The 16,322-nt window shown below is 36.8% G+C and overlaps 1 long non-coding RNA gene across 1 annotated transcript; it reads right to left on the bottom strand.

Moving 5' to 3' along the window:
* Positions 1-5,986: 5,986 nt before the first annotated feature.
* On the bottom strand, positions 5,987-7,304 carry LOC121968343. Its single transcript, XR_006108079.1, has 3 exons — positions 7,249-7,304; positions 6,133-6,213; positions 5,987-6,031 (listed from the first exon to the last, which is right to left on the bottom strand). It is a non-coding gene; the product is annotated as an uncharacterized LOC121968343 (long non-coding RNA).
* Between the last annotated feature and the right edge of the window lie 9,018 nt (positions 7,305-16,322).

The raw sequence follows: 16,322 nt of genomic DNA, 5'->3' as shown, positions 1-16,322 counted from the left end.
TTTAGCACACATGTTGGGATATTTTGATTTTTCCAAATGAGCTTTAATGATTTGAGCCTCATCCAGTAACCAAAATGAAAGTTGAGAAATCACCATGGAAACCAAGTACTAAGCAAACAAGATGAATCATGACTATTTCAATGACATCAACTATTCAAGCATCAAGCACAAGTGTAGTGAAGATAAAAATCCTTAAGGTTGAACCAAAACTAAAACTCATCATCATAAGATTCTCAGCTTATTAATGCCTCCCAAGATAGAAAAAAGAACTACACAAAGTTTACTACTATCATCATTCGAACACTATGAATCAAGACAATAATCGTGCTAACATTTCACTTGAATCCAAGAAAGCATATAAGTGAAGATTGATGTTCTCAATTTTTTTTTTTTGCCATGATTATTTCAAAAACAAGCAAAATAATGCAACAAGAACCAACATGAAAAACTAACAAAAACTAAAAACTGAAAATGAAAATCAAACTAAACAGTACATGACACCCCCCAGACTTAAACTTTTCATCGTCCCGATGAAATCAATATGGTGGAGGAGGTGGAAAATCAGGAAAATCAGGGAAGAGAAATGTAAAATCTTCAACAAACCATCTAACTTCGTTTCTGAAAAAATTATGATACTCAAGCAATTTATCAATATCATCCTGCACAAATCTCATAAAACCTCTAAGATCTTCATGAAATTCCATTTTAGCCTTATAAGCATTCATCATTTTAGAAATCTTATCACACAATTCTCTCTCACTCTTAAAACAATCTTGTAACTTTTTAAATAGTTCCTCCTCCATAAACTTCTTATTTTCAAGAAATTCATAAGTTGAATCTAAATCACCATAAATATTCTTTAAAGCATAATTAAGTTCTTGAAACATAAAACTATGAATCTCTTGGTTACCCTTAGGAACATTTCTTGGAGTAAAAGATGACAAAGCTCTAGATTGTTGCCTAGCTAACTTCAAACACCAATTCTCTTTATTATGAATTGTAGTAAAATCATGATTGGGCAGTTTTAAAGGGAAACCATTTTTAATGACTAAACTAAAGCCATGCTCTTCATGCTTAATCATTTTCATTGCTAAACATGAATTCAAATCCAATGTACAAGAACTCTCCACCACCTCTAATTCACTCAAATCACATCCTAATACTAAGGCCAATTGAGTAAGTAATCCCCCTAAAATAATAGGTGTGGTAGAATTCGATTTCCCTAATTTTGCCAAATGTTTAAGAAAGAAATAACCAGAATTAATTTGAACATTTTCGACCATTGCCCACAAACAATACAAATCTACAAGTCTTATTGATCCCTCTTCGTCCTCCCTTCCAAATATAGTGTTTTTCATGAATAAGTAAGCATATTTAAAAATAGGATTGATAATTTGGGAAACTCTAGAATTATGAGGATCAAATAGCGGTTGTTCAGAAATTTGTTGCCAAAAATGTGAATTCTCAATTGGGGCAAAATCACACACAGCTCATTCTTTGGCAATTCATAACAAGTATTAAAATCTCCCAACGTCCATTCATAACTTTCATTAAACAAACGAAATTTAAACTTCCCCCCACCTTGAACATTATCAACCTCTATTGAGCTTAAAAATTCAAAAACAATTCTTGGACAAGTAGGATATTTCATGTTCACTAAACCACTCCATCCTATCCTTTCAAATAACCAAACTAAATCATCCTTAAACCCCAAAGTTTCTAAAGTTTCAACATCAAGAAACCTAGTGCCCAAAAGAGGTCGTTTACATAAAGAAGAATATCTATACCGTTGCTCATCACTAGAGAACACAATACCAAAGTCATTAGAAATACCTTTAAAGCAAACATTCCTCTCCTTTCTTGCAACCACCTTCTCCTTCCCTTTTCTTGTGGCCGAAATCTCCTCAATCACGTTTTCCATGGAAGAAAATCAAATCTCCTTAAGAAGAATGAGAAAGAAAAATTAGAAGAAGTAGTTTAAACCTTTAGAAATGGGGAAATAGGAAAGAGGAACGAGCGGCGGTACACGGCCGTGTTCCGCCCACACCCCGTGCCCTAATTCCTTAGAAAGAAGTGGATCGGGCCGTGTGATATCACATGACCATATTCATTTCTCATCACACGGCCGTGTCTGTGACACGGCCCCCTTCTCTTTCTTCTCTGGATTCCAGACACGGGCCGTGTTTGGGACACGGCCTCTCCATCCTTCTTCTCGGGATTATTTACATGGCTGTGTCTGTGACACGGCCTATACCTTTTTCTCCTCAGGAGATCCCACACGGCCGTGTCTGGATGACACGGCCCTAACACTTCCCTTCTCTGCAACCTTTACCTGGCCGTGTATAGCACACGGCCTGGCTCTGTTTTGCACCTAATCTGAAAACAAAATCAAAAACAAGTAAAAACCAACAAAATGAATTTATACTAGCTAAAAGAATTCAATCTAGAAGGTGAGGTTCAGAAAAATACAACCTTTGTACCTCTTCTATTTTCGCACCATGAATATATTTTTTCAACCGTTGACCATTTACCTTAATTATCCCAAAATCTTTGTTCCAAATATCTACAGCTCCAAAAGGATAAACCTTTTTTACCTCATATGGACCCGTCCACCTTGACTTAAGCTTCCCAGGAAAAAGTTTTAATTTTGAATTGAACAACAAAACCAAATCTCCTACATTAAAGTTTTTACGAAGAATGTGCTGATCGTGCCATTTCTTCGTCCTTTCTTTGTAAGACTTAGCATGCTCATATGCATCCATCCTTAATTCATCAAGTTCGTTCAACTGAAGCTTCCTTTTCTCCCCTGCTTCCTTTAAATCCATATTCAAATTTGCAATTGCCCAATAAGCCTTGTGTTCTAGTTCAACCGGAAGATGGCAAGGCTTACCATAAACTAATCGAAATGGGGTCATCCCAATAGGAGTTTTATAAGCAGTTCGATATGCCCATAAAGCATCATCTAATTTCAATGCCCAATCCTTTCTTGAAGTGGATACAGTCTTTTCCAATATGGACTTAATTTCCCGGTTAGATATCTCAGCTTGCCCATTAGTTTGAGGATGATAAGGTGTTGCTACTTTATGCTTCACTCCATATCTTCTAAGTAAGTTTTCAAACTATTTCTCTATAAAATGTGATCCTCCATCACTAATGACTGCCTTTGGCACCCCAAATCTTGGAAAGATAATACTCCTAAATAATTTGATAACTGTTTTCGCATCGCACGTAGGAGACACTACAACAAATTTGTTAAAAGACAACGGTTAAAAACCGTTGTCATAGGCCCTTTAAACCCGTTGTAACTGACACTGTTGTTAAATGTGCGGTAAAAGACAACGGTTAAAAACCGTTGTCTTTGACCACATTAGACAACAGTCATGCAACGGATTTAAAGCGTTGTCTTTTAATACCAATGACAACAGTTCTGCAACATAGAAAACCGTTGTAATTGCCAGTTTTGCAATAATTTTGATCGCAGATATGCTTTTGACAACAAATACACTGTTGTCTTTCTTCCAAATTTAGTTTTAAACCATTGTCTTTGCATACTTTTCACAACGGTTAAAAAATTGTTGTCTATGTTGATTAGAAAATGCATCACGAATAGATAAAATAATTTTTTTGCACACAAACCTGTACAATATATATACATTCACAAAACCATTGTCAACATATATACATTCAGTTGCGTTTTATACATCTTGTCTCAACCAAAAACTGGTACAACATATATGTACATTCACTTAAGTTAAGTTTATAAACTTCTACAATTACTACAAGCTAAGCTATCCAAACATGACCATAAGTTCATGACAACCACAAAATTAAGTTTATCAAACCACAACCATGCAAATTAACTTATCCGTTTCTTAATAGATCAAGTGATCAGGATGTGCTAACAATCTTCACGTATTGGTCCTTTTTCTACATACAAAACTTCATAGACTTAGCTTGCAAACCCAACTTTATCCCTTTTCTGAAAATAAACATCCTGGAGTTTACTTTCCTTCAGGATGAAAAGAAGAAAAAAAAAATATTAATATGATGTGCTAGATTTCTAAAGAAGAAAGAGGGGTCATTTCTTACATCCCAATAAGTTGAGACTTAGCCAATATCCATGATCATGATAGAGGTTTGAATACTTAAATTTAGTTCCTCAAGTTTCATTTGAATCAATGAAACCTTTGGTATTTGGTTAAGTACTCACTATGGTCCTTCTCCAGACCGAACCTGGATTCGAAAGCTTGACCCATTATTTCATTGAACTACATGAGTTAAAAAAACAAAAAACACAACAAAAGCTAAAATGTTAAAAGACAACATATTTTATTTATGAATATGCAAAGATATGATAATTTAGGTTTTACCTTTATGTTTTGCATCAGTCGTTGACCTTATGTAGGGCAACACCAAAACAACTTCCAAGTAAATTGCAAGTGCTAACAATGGACAAGGCACAATCTACAATTATAGAAAAAAAATCATTAGATCTTGTAAAAACAATCATATAAATAATAGAAATGTTTATTAGATCTTGTAAAAACATGCAAGTTATTTATGATCAAAGGAGACAAGTTTCAAAATCTTGGACAATTCACTTCAGCAGGTTAAAACTGGAACCAGTCACTAATCTTGTCTGGTAGGATTGGATGGACTCTAGTTAACCTAAAATTTTCACAAGTTTAACTTGGAAAGAATAGTCAAACCTTCAAATGAAACCACAGTCCAGATTTTTCAATACAGGGGTCCTAACAATTTATAAGGTATGGCACAAATCACGAAAAAACTTAAGAGCACTGCCCAACTTACCCACAGATATCGCAGTTGTACTCCTCTTATATTTGTACATTTGAACATAGAATAGGATATCTCAATTACAATATTAATCATTGGAGAACTAAAATATTAGTTACGTATATATAAACAAGTACTTACACATGAGAAAGGGAATGAACAAGCTCCTGCAGGAAATCAGTAATAAATCCATTCTCATCCATTAGCACATGGTAACGAGTGGGTCGGGTTGTACCCTATGAAATTACAAACACCAATATAATAAAAACTTGAATTACTTATAGCTCTTGAAATATTGAATTTATTTAGACAAATGGCAGAATTTAATCCACAAAGCAAGTTCCTGTCAAGAACATTGACAATTTAATTTTGAAAATATACCTAGTAATTCACAAAGCAGGTACTTGTAAAAAAGAAAGCACCCAAATAAAATCCACACCGACCAAGAATGCTAAAAATTTATAAATGTAAAGGCTTTAAATAGAGTACAACTTTTGAAACACAGAGCTTACAATCATGCCAGCATTAGAGCACATGTAGAAGTCATAATTCCTTGGATGACAAATTTGGTTAAAAATAATTGTCCCTGCATTTAAAACTCCATGGGAAAAAAGTAATGTCAAAACATACAATGCGCTTCATATTTGTGCATTTGCGCATGTCATGTATGAGGCTTGAAACATCACGTCGAGCTAAAAAATTAACAACAACCCAACGGGTGATTTGAGACGGCTCCATCAATTTCTGAAAGAGGTATATATTTTAACTACAATAATAAACTCATTGAAAGAAAAAAAAAAACACCTTTTGGTTAAAATTCCATCTCCCCCTTGATGGAATAAAGTCCTCTCCATTGCCAACTCTGAGCTGCAGCATTTGCTTTTGTCATAAATAACCTCAAATAATACGTAAAAATATAAATACAAAACATAAAACCATACCCGGGGAGGTTGCAATACTATGCCTTCTATTTGAGTAAAAGCAGTGGCAATGCTAACGCTACATGCATGTAGGAGTGGGTGAGCATCATAATTATTGAATCTCAAAGCCTATCTATCATCCAAGGATAAGCATGAAAAAATAGCATACATGTCATACCAACAAAACCAATCTTAAAGATCGACACATACCTCACTGAGGACACTTATTCATTCATAAGGCTTCAGCCTTGACTTTTCCACCAGGGAAGCTTGTTGAAATGTTGACAGTGATTTGGTATATCTTTGCAGTGAAACTAAGGAGCAGAACTGAATAGTTTGCCAAATTTGTCAGGATAAAAATAAAGGTTCTTTCAAAAAAAATTTAAAAAAAGTGAAGTAGAATGAGCTCAAAAACCTCAAGGGGCACATATGATGGTCCTTTTGGTTTTCCAACATTTAAGCAAGGAAAATCAGCAGAGTAACACAATTGAATTCTCTGTTGTCACAGAAAATAATCATAAACAATTACTTCAATTGTATATGAATTTTCATTTCCATTTCTCAAAGGAAGGAAGCAAGACCAATTCCAACCTTGAGGCAGATACAACACCATTATACAAACACTAATGGTTTTCAGAAAGCAAGATTAGTTCCAAACATAAGCAGAGAAAAAGGAGAATTCTGTAGTTCCAAGCAATAAATTCTTATCGCCAAAGGAAGAAACACAGAAGTTGTACAAACTCACATTTATATAAAAGCAGCTTCTCCTAGTTCTTAAAATAATGCTTCATTACATATGCTTCAAAAATTCAAAGATTCTTATAAACCAATTGATTGCAAAATGCTGACAAATAATGAAACAACACAACCTGGAAAAACTCACATTTCATCTTTGCAAGCCTTGTCACTTACCCCAATGATTTTAAATATGTTTAATAAAATTATTTTTTTAAAAAAAATCACTTTTCCAAACAAAACCTAGGTGAGACATACCTTTCGCTCATCCTCACTGCCTCCATGTTCTTACTCATAATTGCTGCCATCCTCACTGCCTCCATGTCCTAACTCAAGGAAGTAGGAAGCTGGTACACTTTTTAAGGTTAGATGAGACAAGAAGGCTTATTCATTTGTTACAAAGTTGTTCAGCTGTTCCTCTAAAGGAAGGTGAAGCGAAACCATCACAATCAAATGCTTCCTCCGTTTGCATCTATGAATTAATTGTAGCAACTTGAGTAAAAACCTTTCTTGAAAAAACCAAAGAGTTGCTAATCAATTCACAGATCAAATAGAGATCCAAGAAATCTCAGAACTTCTTGTTTTTAAAGCAAACAGAACATGAAGTCAAAGGTTTTCTTTAGTTTTGATTGCAATCTTAGATTAATACGATTGCCTAAGGAAAAGGGAAAACAAAATTGAAATAGGAAGAGGTTGTTTGGCGAGATCAAAGATTATTCGATCTGTGAACATGTACAAAGAACAGCAATAAAGCAATTTGGGGTAGAAAATTTGTGATCGGCATATAATCAAACACCTTTGATGCATCTTGTTAGTTACCAGCACTGGTCCATCTCCCACGTCCGCGGCTGGCGTCGGCCGGCGTAGAAGGAATACGACGATCAGGAAGAATGGAACGACCTCCATCTCCGATCGGCGACGAGGACCCCTCGATCATGCTCGGTGCGCTTGTTTGGGTCGGAGAGCATCTCGTAGGCCGCGTGGATCCACATGAACTCGTCAGCCGGTCCGCCGCGACCACCGCGTCCGGGTGGCATGTGCCGGCGAGCCTCCAGTAAGCCACCATGATCTCGAGCCCCGATGTGGCAGCGGCGACGCCGAGCACGTTGTACAGCGTGCCGGGGCTGAGGGTGAAGTCGGGGGCACCGAAACGGCAGTGCGAACGGGAATCTGGCGATGACGATGAGCAGAGGGGGAAAGAGGAGGAGGGAGCCCCTAAAATCCCTCCTCTCACCCCTTCTGAAGGTTTCGGTAGGAAGGTCGGGGGGGAGATCATATGAGGAGAGGGGTTTAGGGTTCGGGAAGGCTAAGGGGGAAAATAGGGTGCCAAAAATTTTTCGGAGGGAATGCAAAACACTGCCACAACAAAAACTGTGAAGGGAAAACACGGCGAAAGAAAAAAGTCAAAGACAACGGTTTTAATAAACCGTTGTCTTTGACCCCCTAAGAAAGCGCTTAAAGACAACAGTTTTAGAAAATCGTTGTAAAATGTGTTGTTGATTTTACAAAAAGTCGCTCAACGCCAACAGTTTTTACAAAATTGTTGTCTTTTGTTTTTTTTGAAAGCTCAAAGACAACGGTTTTGTCAAAAACTGTTGTCTTTAATCAAATTAACAACACTTTCTTCTAAAACCGTTGTCGTAGGGGTGTTGTCTTTTAACATTTTTGTTGTAGTGAGATGCCACAGCTTCTACCCATTTGGACACATAATCCACCGCCACAAGAATATACCTATTCCCATATGAAAGAGGGAAAGGTCCCATGAAATCAATTCCCCAAACATCAAATAACTCAACCTCAAGAATGTAATTTAACATCGTTTCATTTCTTTTAGTTATATTCCCAGTTCTCTGACATTGATCACAAGACTGAACAAACAACTTAGCATCCCTAAATAAGGTTGGCCAATAAAATCCTGCTTGAAGAATTTTCGTAATTGTTTTTGAACTACCCAAATGTCCTCCATAGGACGAAGAATGGTAATGAAACAAGATATCTCTAACTTCTTCTTCAGGTATACATCTTCGATAAATCACATCATTGCACTTCTTATACAGGAGAGGTTCATCCCAAACATAGTTCTTAACTTCTAAAAAAAACTTTTTCCTTTGTTGATGAGAAAAATCCGGAGGTAACACTCCACTAGCAAGGAAATTCACAAAATCTGCGTACCAAGGAGTTTTCACACTTGATAAAGCTAATAAGTGTTCATCCGGGAATATGTCATCAATAGGTAAATCAAAATCCACCTCATTTTCTGACTTTTGAGATATTCTAGACAAATGATCCGCTACTACATTTTCAGCTCCTTTCTTATCCCTAATCTCAAGGTTGAACTCTTGCAAAAGTAAAATCCACCTGATTAACCTGGGTTTAGCTTCTTTCATTCCAAGTAAATACCGAATAGCTGCATGTTAAGTATACACTATTATTCTTGATCCTACTAGATAGGATCTGAATTTATCAATAGCAAATACCACTGCCAATAATTCTTTTTCTGTAGTAGAATAGTTTACTTGAGCTGCATCAAGTGTTTTACTTGCATAATGGATCGCATGTAAAATCTTATTCCTTCGTTGTCCCAAAACTGCTCCTACAGCAAAATCACTAGCATCACACATTATTTCAAAAGGAAGATCCCAATCAGGTGCTTGAATGACTGGAGCTGTTGTAAGAGCACTCTTGATTTTATTGAAGGCTTCAATACATTCACTATCAAAACAAAACTCAACATCTTTAATCAACAGATTAGTCAATGGCTTGGAAATCTTTGAAAAGTCCTTAATAAAACGTCTATAGAAACCAGCATGTCCCAAAAAACTCCTAACTCCTTTTACACTGATGGGTGGGGTTAATTTGTCTATTACTTCCACTTTTGCCTGGTCTACCTCAATACCACGCTCTGAAATTTTATGCCCCAAAACTATTCCTTCCTTAACCATAAAATGACATCTTTCCCAGTTCAACACTAGGTTTGTATCTTCACACCTTTTTATAACAGTAGAAAGATTTGACAAACAAGAATCAAAGTCATTTCCATAAACTGAGAAGTCATCCATGAACACCTCCATAATTTTTTATATTAAATCTGAAAAAATTGTCATCATGCATCTCTGAAAAGTGGCTGGAGCATTACAAAGCCCAAATGACATCCGACGATAAGCAAAAGTACCATAAGGACAAGTAAAAGTAGTCTTCTCCTGGTCTTGAGGATGAATTGGAATTTGAAAAAATCCAGAATATCCGTCCAAGTAACAAAAGTAGGAATGTTTAGCTAATCTTTCAAGCATTTCATCAATAAATGGTAAAGGAAAATGATCCTTCCTTGTTTCTTTATTCAACTTCCGATAATCAATGCACATTCGCCACCCCGTCACTGTTCGTGTTGAAATTAGCTTATCCTCTTCATTCTTGATAACCGTCATTCCTCTTTCTTTGGAACCACGTGGACCGGACTCACCCATTCACTATCCGAAATTGGGTAAATAATCCCTGCATCAAGAAGTTTAATCACTTCCTTCTTTACTACCTCTTTTAAATTTGGATTTAGTCTCCTTTGATGCTCAATTGAGTTCTTGTACCCCTCTTTAAGTAAAATTCTATGCATACAGAGAGATGGACTAATCCCTTTTATATCATCAATTGTATATCCAATGGCCTTTCTATGCAACCTTAACTCATCCAATAGTCTCTTTGTTTCAAACTCATTTAACTGAGCATTAATTATAACTGGATAAGTGAAATTCGGCCCAAGAAATTCATACTTAAGATTTGGTGGTAATGGTTTAAGTTCAAGTTGAGGTGGTACTATTTCTGGTAAAACTGGCTCTTGTTCTATCAACATAGTCTCCTCCTTAGCCAAGCTTTCTTCTAAAAACTCTTCATTATCTAAAGACAGATCATCCTCCTTAAGATCACCAAGACATACCCCCTTTTCTGTTGAAAATGCTTTTTCACCAAACATTTTTGATAATGATTCACAGCACCAAGGAAATAATGTTTGGAAATCGTTTTGATTCAAGATAAGCCCTTTTTCAACGTCATCCTTTTCCCTAATGATATCCATTGTCAAGAATGAGCTATCTTGCTCTGCCCAATCATTGGAATTTTGTGTAATTCTGCCAACTATCTCAAAAGTTTCTTCTAGATTTTTTTTCAAGAATGATCCTTCAGATGCTAAATCCAGTTGATTCTTATTTGAGAAAGAAAGCCCAACATAGAACAAATGCATAATTAACCATTTCTCAATTCCATGATATGGACATAACCGCTGAAGAGAAGAGTATCTTTCCCAGGCTTGGTATAATTTTTCTCCATCCAATTGCTTAAAATTTAAAATTTGACTTCTCAAATAAGTAGTTTTCCTTGGAGGGAAATATTGGTCAAGGAATTTTTGCTCTAACTCATCCCATGTTTTGATACTTTGAGACTTTAGAGAATTATACCATCTTTTTGCAGCATCCTTTAGACTAAAAGGAAAGGCAAGCAACTAAATAATATCAGATGAAACTTCTTCATATTTCAAAGTATAACAATATCTATAAAACTCCATCAAATGGGAATAAGGGTTCTCAATCTCCAATCCTCCAAACTGAGTTTTCTGAACCATGGAAACAAAAGATGGTTTGAGTATAAAATTTCTTGCTTGTATGTTAGGGTAAACAATTGCTCCCATTTGTTTTGCAGACTTCGGAGCTCCATAATCTCCTAGTGACTTGCACACCATGTTTAGATATTCTTGTTCTTCAATTTGCCTTTGCAGAATTCTTCTTTTATGGAAAGTTCTGTCAATCTCAGGGTCAAAAGGAAAGAATTTCCCTGCAAAGTTAGATCTTCGCATACACAAGAACAAGATAGCAAATGACAATTCAACAGAAAAAGAAAAATAAAAGAATCAAAAATGCAGAATTGAATTTGTACAAAAAGAATTAACAAGAAGTAAGAGTTATACAAGAAAGTAAAAACAGAAATCTAATGATTAGTTACAACTATGCAATATGAAAGGAAAACAAATGTTATGTTTAGTCTAACTCAATTGATAATTCCTAATGTTATAGCGCAGTCCCCGGCAACGGCGCCAAAAACTTGTCACGCTCCGCAAGTGTACGGAAATGTCGCAAGTAATATAAAAGATTATCGTATCCACAGGGACTGGAATAAGCACAAGAAATGTCTCAATGCGAGTTAGCTAAACAACTATCCAATCGTTTCAAATGCAAAGTGAAGGTAAACAAATCTAGTATTATAGATCAACAAACAAGAGTTTAGTGTTTTGGGTTATGATAAGGGAGATTCTAGGAGTTTCGGTTTCTTTGTAAGATTTCTTGAATGTAAATGGTTCACCAATTCATATCCCTCAATTGCCAAACACTTGTAGAAAGTTGTCGGTTCTCTCTTGCAATAGATAACCGGCTAAGGACTGAGAAATGTATCTAAATATGATCAATTAGACGTGAACCTACGTTGTCCTTACACAGAAGCGCACCTATTACTATGTCTTCCTCGGATATCAACATAGAAGCCCACAACTTATTAATCTATCAAGATACAAGAAACTAATCACAAAATCCATCCTACTCTCTTGAATATTCCTATTTCCTCTTCAAGATTATCTCTCAAACGTCCTTACACGGGCTTGCACCTGTCACATTGATCCTTCGGATGATCGAGTGAGAGTTTATCTTTACAAAGTCCACAAGAAATCCAAACAATCAATCAAGAATGATAATTAAGCACAAATCACCATTAATCATTCAAGATCTAATTGATACAAGCAAGACAATGTCATTGAAACAAGAAAATGGCAAATCCATAAGAGATTACATCAATCCATCATACAAATACTCCCTTAATCCTAGAATACAAGATCTACTCCATGAATCGAGGAAGAATATCCGAAGAAATGAAGATTACAAGCATTTCTTAAATCCCCAATCCAAGAATCCAAGAAAAGGGGGAAAGAGAAAACTTATCTACGAAGAAGCCTCGTCTTCGGATCCAATCCTCGCTCCGGAGTCGTAATCGTCAAGAACTCCCTTAGAATCGCCCAGAAATCCTCCCAAGAATGGGAGGAAACCACCAAATCTTGCCTTCTCCCAAAGGGGGAGAGATCCCCTTTCAATTCATGAAGGAGGGTTTAAATAGAGGAGGGAATCAGGCGCCACACGACCCCGTGACACGGCCGTGTGAGATTCACACGGCCATGTCCAGTTCCTTCTCTGCCAAAGCTGCACGGCTGTGTGACTCACACGGCCAGGACCCTTCTGCTCTCTGGAAATACTACACGGCCGTGTGGTGCACACGGCCACAGCCTGCTTGGTCTTTGGAAACCTCACACGACCGTGTAGATCCACACGGCCATGTAAGGCTTCTGCTATGGTTGGCTTCAAATCTTGACACGGCCGTGTGAGGTTCACACGGCCATGTCGTCTTCCTCTTCTGTTGGTGCCAAACTCCACACGACCCGAGCTCCATACCAGTGCAGGGTCGTGTGAGGTACACGGCCTGGTGCTTTCTCCCTTTGTTTCCTCCAAGGCTTGCCCAAAGATGTAGATTCTTCACCAAATCGACTCCTGTGTACAAAAAATGCACAAAAAGCAGATCTCCGAACCAAAAGAGTAAATATGCTAAAAGGAAAGATGGAAGTATAAAAATGCATAGATCAAGCATGCTCAAAGTATGTAAATGTGCGTAAAAACATGCATAAAAGAGTATATAATCTACGCACATCACAACTCCATAGCTACTCTTACCGTAGGTAAGGAGCAACTTACCTTGCTTCTTGAACTCACAGCCGAATAAGAAAGCTCCTATGGTTTCTGAGATGCTTGAGTTCCCGGCTCTTCCTCATGCCCATGGGTCCTCTTCGGTAAGGTGGTCTCTTCTCCGTGAGGAACCCACAGGATTAGCCCTCTGTCGGTCGTCGGAGATGAAGCCTCAGCTTCATTTTTTGTTTCTGCCCAACGCCGCCGTCGCTCACGAGGGGAAGAGGAGAGAAAGGGTTTTCGGTCCCAGAAGAAATCAAGCCCTAATTTCCTCTCTTTATAACTCCCATATTCTATTAACTTTTTAAATAAATTTCGCTACCTTTTCTAAACAGAACCACCCGCTTGGGCACTTGGTCATCTGGATTCGCTTAAGGCTCGGGTCGGGTCGGAGGTCGCGGGTTCGAATCTCTGCCGAATCCCTTTTTATTCCTATTTATTTTCTGTTTATTAACTATTACTTAAATAAATTTCATTCTTCTTTAAATCAGCAACGCCCGCTTGGGCACTTGGTCAGCCGAGACAACTTAAGGCTTTGCTTAACCGAAGGTCTCCAGTTCGAACCTCTACTTAATTTCTTTATTTTTTTGCAACTTATTTCTTTTGGTAAAAATACCAAACGAACTCCAAAAATTACATAAAAATACTCTAAAAATTTCTAAAAATCTTGAGAATATTTCTAAAGCATTTCTAAATATTTTTAAGTGCTATTAGGACTCAGAATGAGGATATTTGGGTCGTTACATATTTGGAATAGTCATCTATTATAACTAAGCAGTAAAGACTTCCATTTAGTGATTTTACTCCATAAGAGTCGAATAAATCTAAATGTAATAATTCAAGTATTTTATTAGTTCTATTTTGATTAGTTAATTTATGAGTTGATTTAATTTATTTTCCTTGTTGACAAAGGTTACTTATTTTATTCTCAAGGGTTCCTAATTTTGGTAGACCTCTAACTCAACTATTTTTGTTTAATTTTATTAAATTCCTAACAGGGGTGTGAGCTTGTAACGACCCAATTTTCCCTATTTCAAGTTCTAAAAGTCCATAAAAATATTTGGAAACACTTTTAAAATATTTTAGAGATTTTTAGAAATTTTAAGAGTATTTTTATGTAATTTTTGGAGGTCGTTTAGTATGGTTACAAAAGAAAGAAGTTTTGACCCAAAAATTATTGAAGGTGAGACTCGAACCCAAGACCTCCGGCCGAACCTAACCCAACTGGACACAGCCAACCGACTGGGCTACATGAGGTTTGTTAATAAATATGAAGCGAGATATATAAAAGTTATAGTAAAGAACAAAGTTAGACCTAGTTATAAAAGGATAAGTTAAGAGGGATTAGGGGATATTTTCTCCCGAAACCCTTTCTTCTCCTCTGCTTCTCACGTGCGACGACGCCGTTTCTACCGAGCGAAGAAATACAAAGCCCTAGCTTCATCTCCGGCGGCCGACGAAGGTCTTCTTCCGATGAACCTTGCGAATCCGAGCTCCTCTCGTCGAAGAGAACGTGTGAGCACAAAGGAGAAGCCGAAGTCCTCATCTCCGCGAAGCCCTAGCTGCCTCCTTCCGATTGTAACTCCTAAAATAAAGGGTAAGTACTACTCACCTGTGGTAGGAGTTGCTCCGAACTTTGGATTTCGTTCCATGCTTCTGGATCTTGCTGTGCCGAGTAGAAGAGCATGTTAGGGTTGCGTTGCTAAGCTAATTTGCTATGTTAAAGGTTGCTGTACCGAATTTGCCATGTTAGGGCAATAGAGTTTCAGATTTTTTTATTCTAGGCTTCCTTTTCAATCAATTAGGGTTGTTGTGGGGAAAATTCTATGTGAGTTTCCTTGTAGAAGCTGCTATGCCGAATTTTACCATGCAAAGTGCTGTGCCAAGAGTTCTCGCTTGGGTTTGTTGTTGAACAGGACTATAAGTTAGGGGTTTTCCCTTTTATTCCTCACCTTCTGTAGCAAAACTATTGAGCATGGTAGGTTATGGTTCGAGTTTAATTGTGTAGAAGGAGTTTAGCTCTTAAATGTTGTATCCGTGTAAGTCTACTTGCTGCCCATAAATTCCAGCAAAGTTGCTTTCTTTTGCTCTATTTTATAGCATGATTAGTAAGCTCAAAGTTGCTTTCTTTTGCTCTATTTTATAGCATGATTAGTAAGTTCAGATTTTCTTTCCTTTGCTTTATTTTATAACATGCTTAGAGAGCTCAAATCTGCTTCCCTTATGTTATTTTTATATAGCATGCTTGGTTAGTTGTAATCCTACACTTGTTAGATATATCTACAGGATTCTAATAAGCTCTAATCAAGGAGTATGAGAAGTATGAGTAAAGAAAAGACTAGAGTTTAGTTAAAAAGAAATAACTAGTAAATTAAAGTAAGAGGCTAGTACCCGACTTCCAAGGTTGTCGTTAAATAATTCCAGGTGACCAATTCCTAGGTCTTGGCCCTAGTAAGACCAAGGTATTTACCTCATAGGACTAGAGGCTCGCTACCTCAGTCACTATTAGAGAGCGTGCAAAACAAAGATGGTACTAAGCTTGGTCCCAAAGAAGAAGAAAAGAAAGAAGAAAAGAAGAAAAAAGTAAAAGAGAAATTAAAAGATTAATTTCTGGTATAAAGATATAAGAAAATGAAACAAGTATTATGCTTAGAATCAATAGAAGGTAGTTTCTTTAATTCTGAGCCTACAGTAGTAGTTTCATTATTTTCCTATCAGTTAGTGAGCATGTTTAGTATTCAGTTTTATTTCTGTATACCATGAGTACATGCAGCTTTGCTTTTAGCATTTCGGTTTTAGTATTGTTGCTTTCTTTTTATGCACTTCGAGTTTTTGTGACATAGATTAGTACTTACTAATCGTTTCGCTTATAGATCTATTTTTCCTCCTACTGCAGATAAAGGAAAAGCTAAAATATGAAAGGAAGGTGACAAGGAGATGCATGTATGTGATGTCGGACAATGGAAGCTTGGGACCTTGTAACAGGATTTTATCAGATTCTTTCATTTGATTGTTATGATAACTAGTCGTATCATTTCCCTTGGGTCACTGGACTTTGTTTATTTCGCATTGTTTTTTTTTATTACCATTGCTAGGTACGCTAGTC

This window comes from Zingiber officinale, chromosome 3B, assembly GCF_018446385.1.
Source record: "Zingiber officinale cultivar Zhangliang chromosome 3B, Zo_v1.1, whole genome shotgun sequence".
Classification (NCBI taxonomy): Eukaryota; Viridiplantae; Streptophyta; class Magnoliopsida; order Zingiberales; family Zingiberaceae; genus Zingiber; species Zingiber officinale.
The sequence above is the reverse complement of the archived record's forward strand: the minus strand, read 5'-3'. Positions and strand labels throughout refer to the sequence as shown.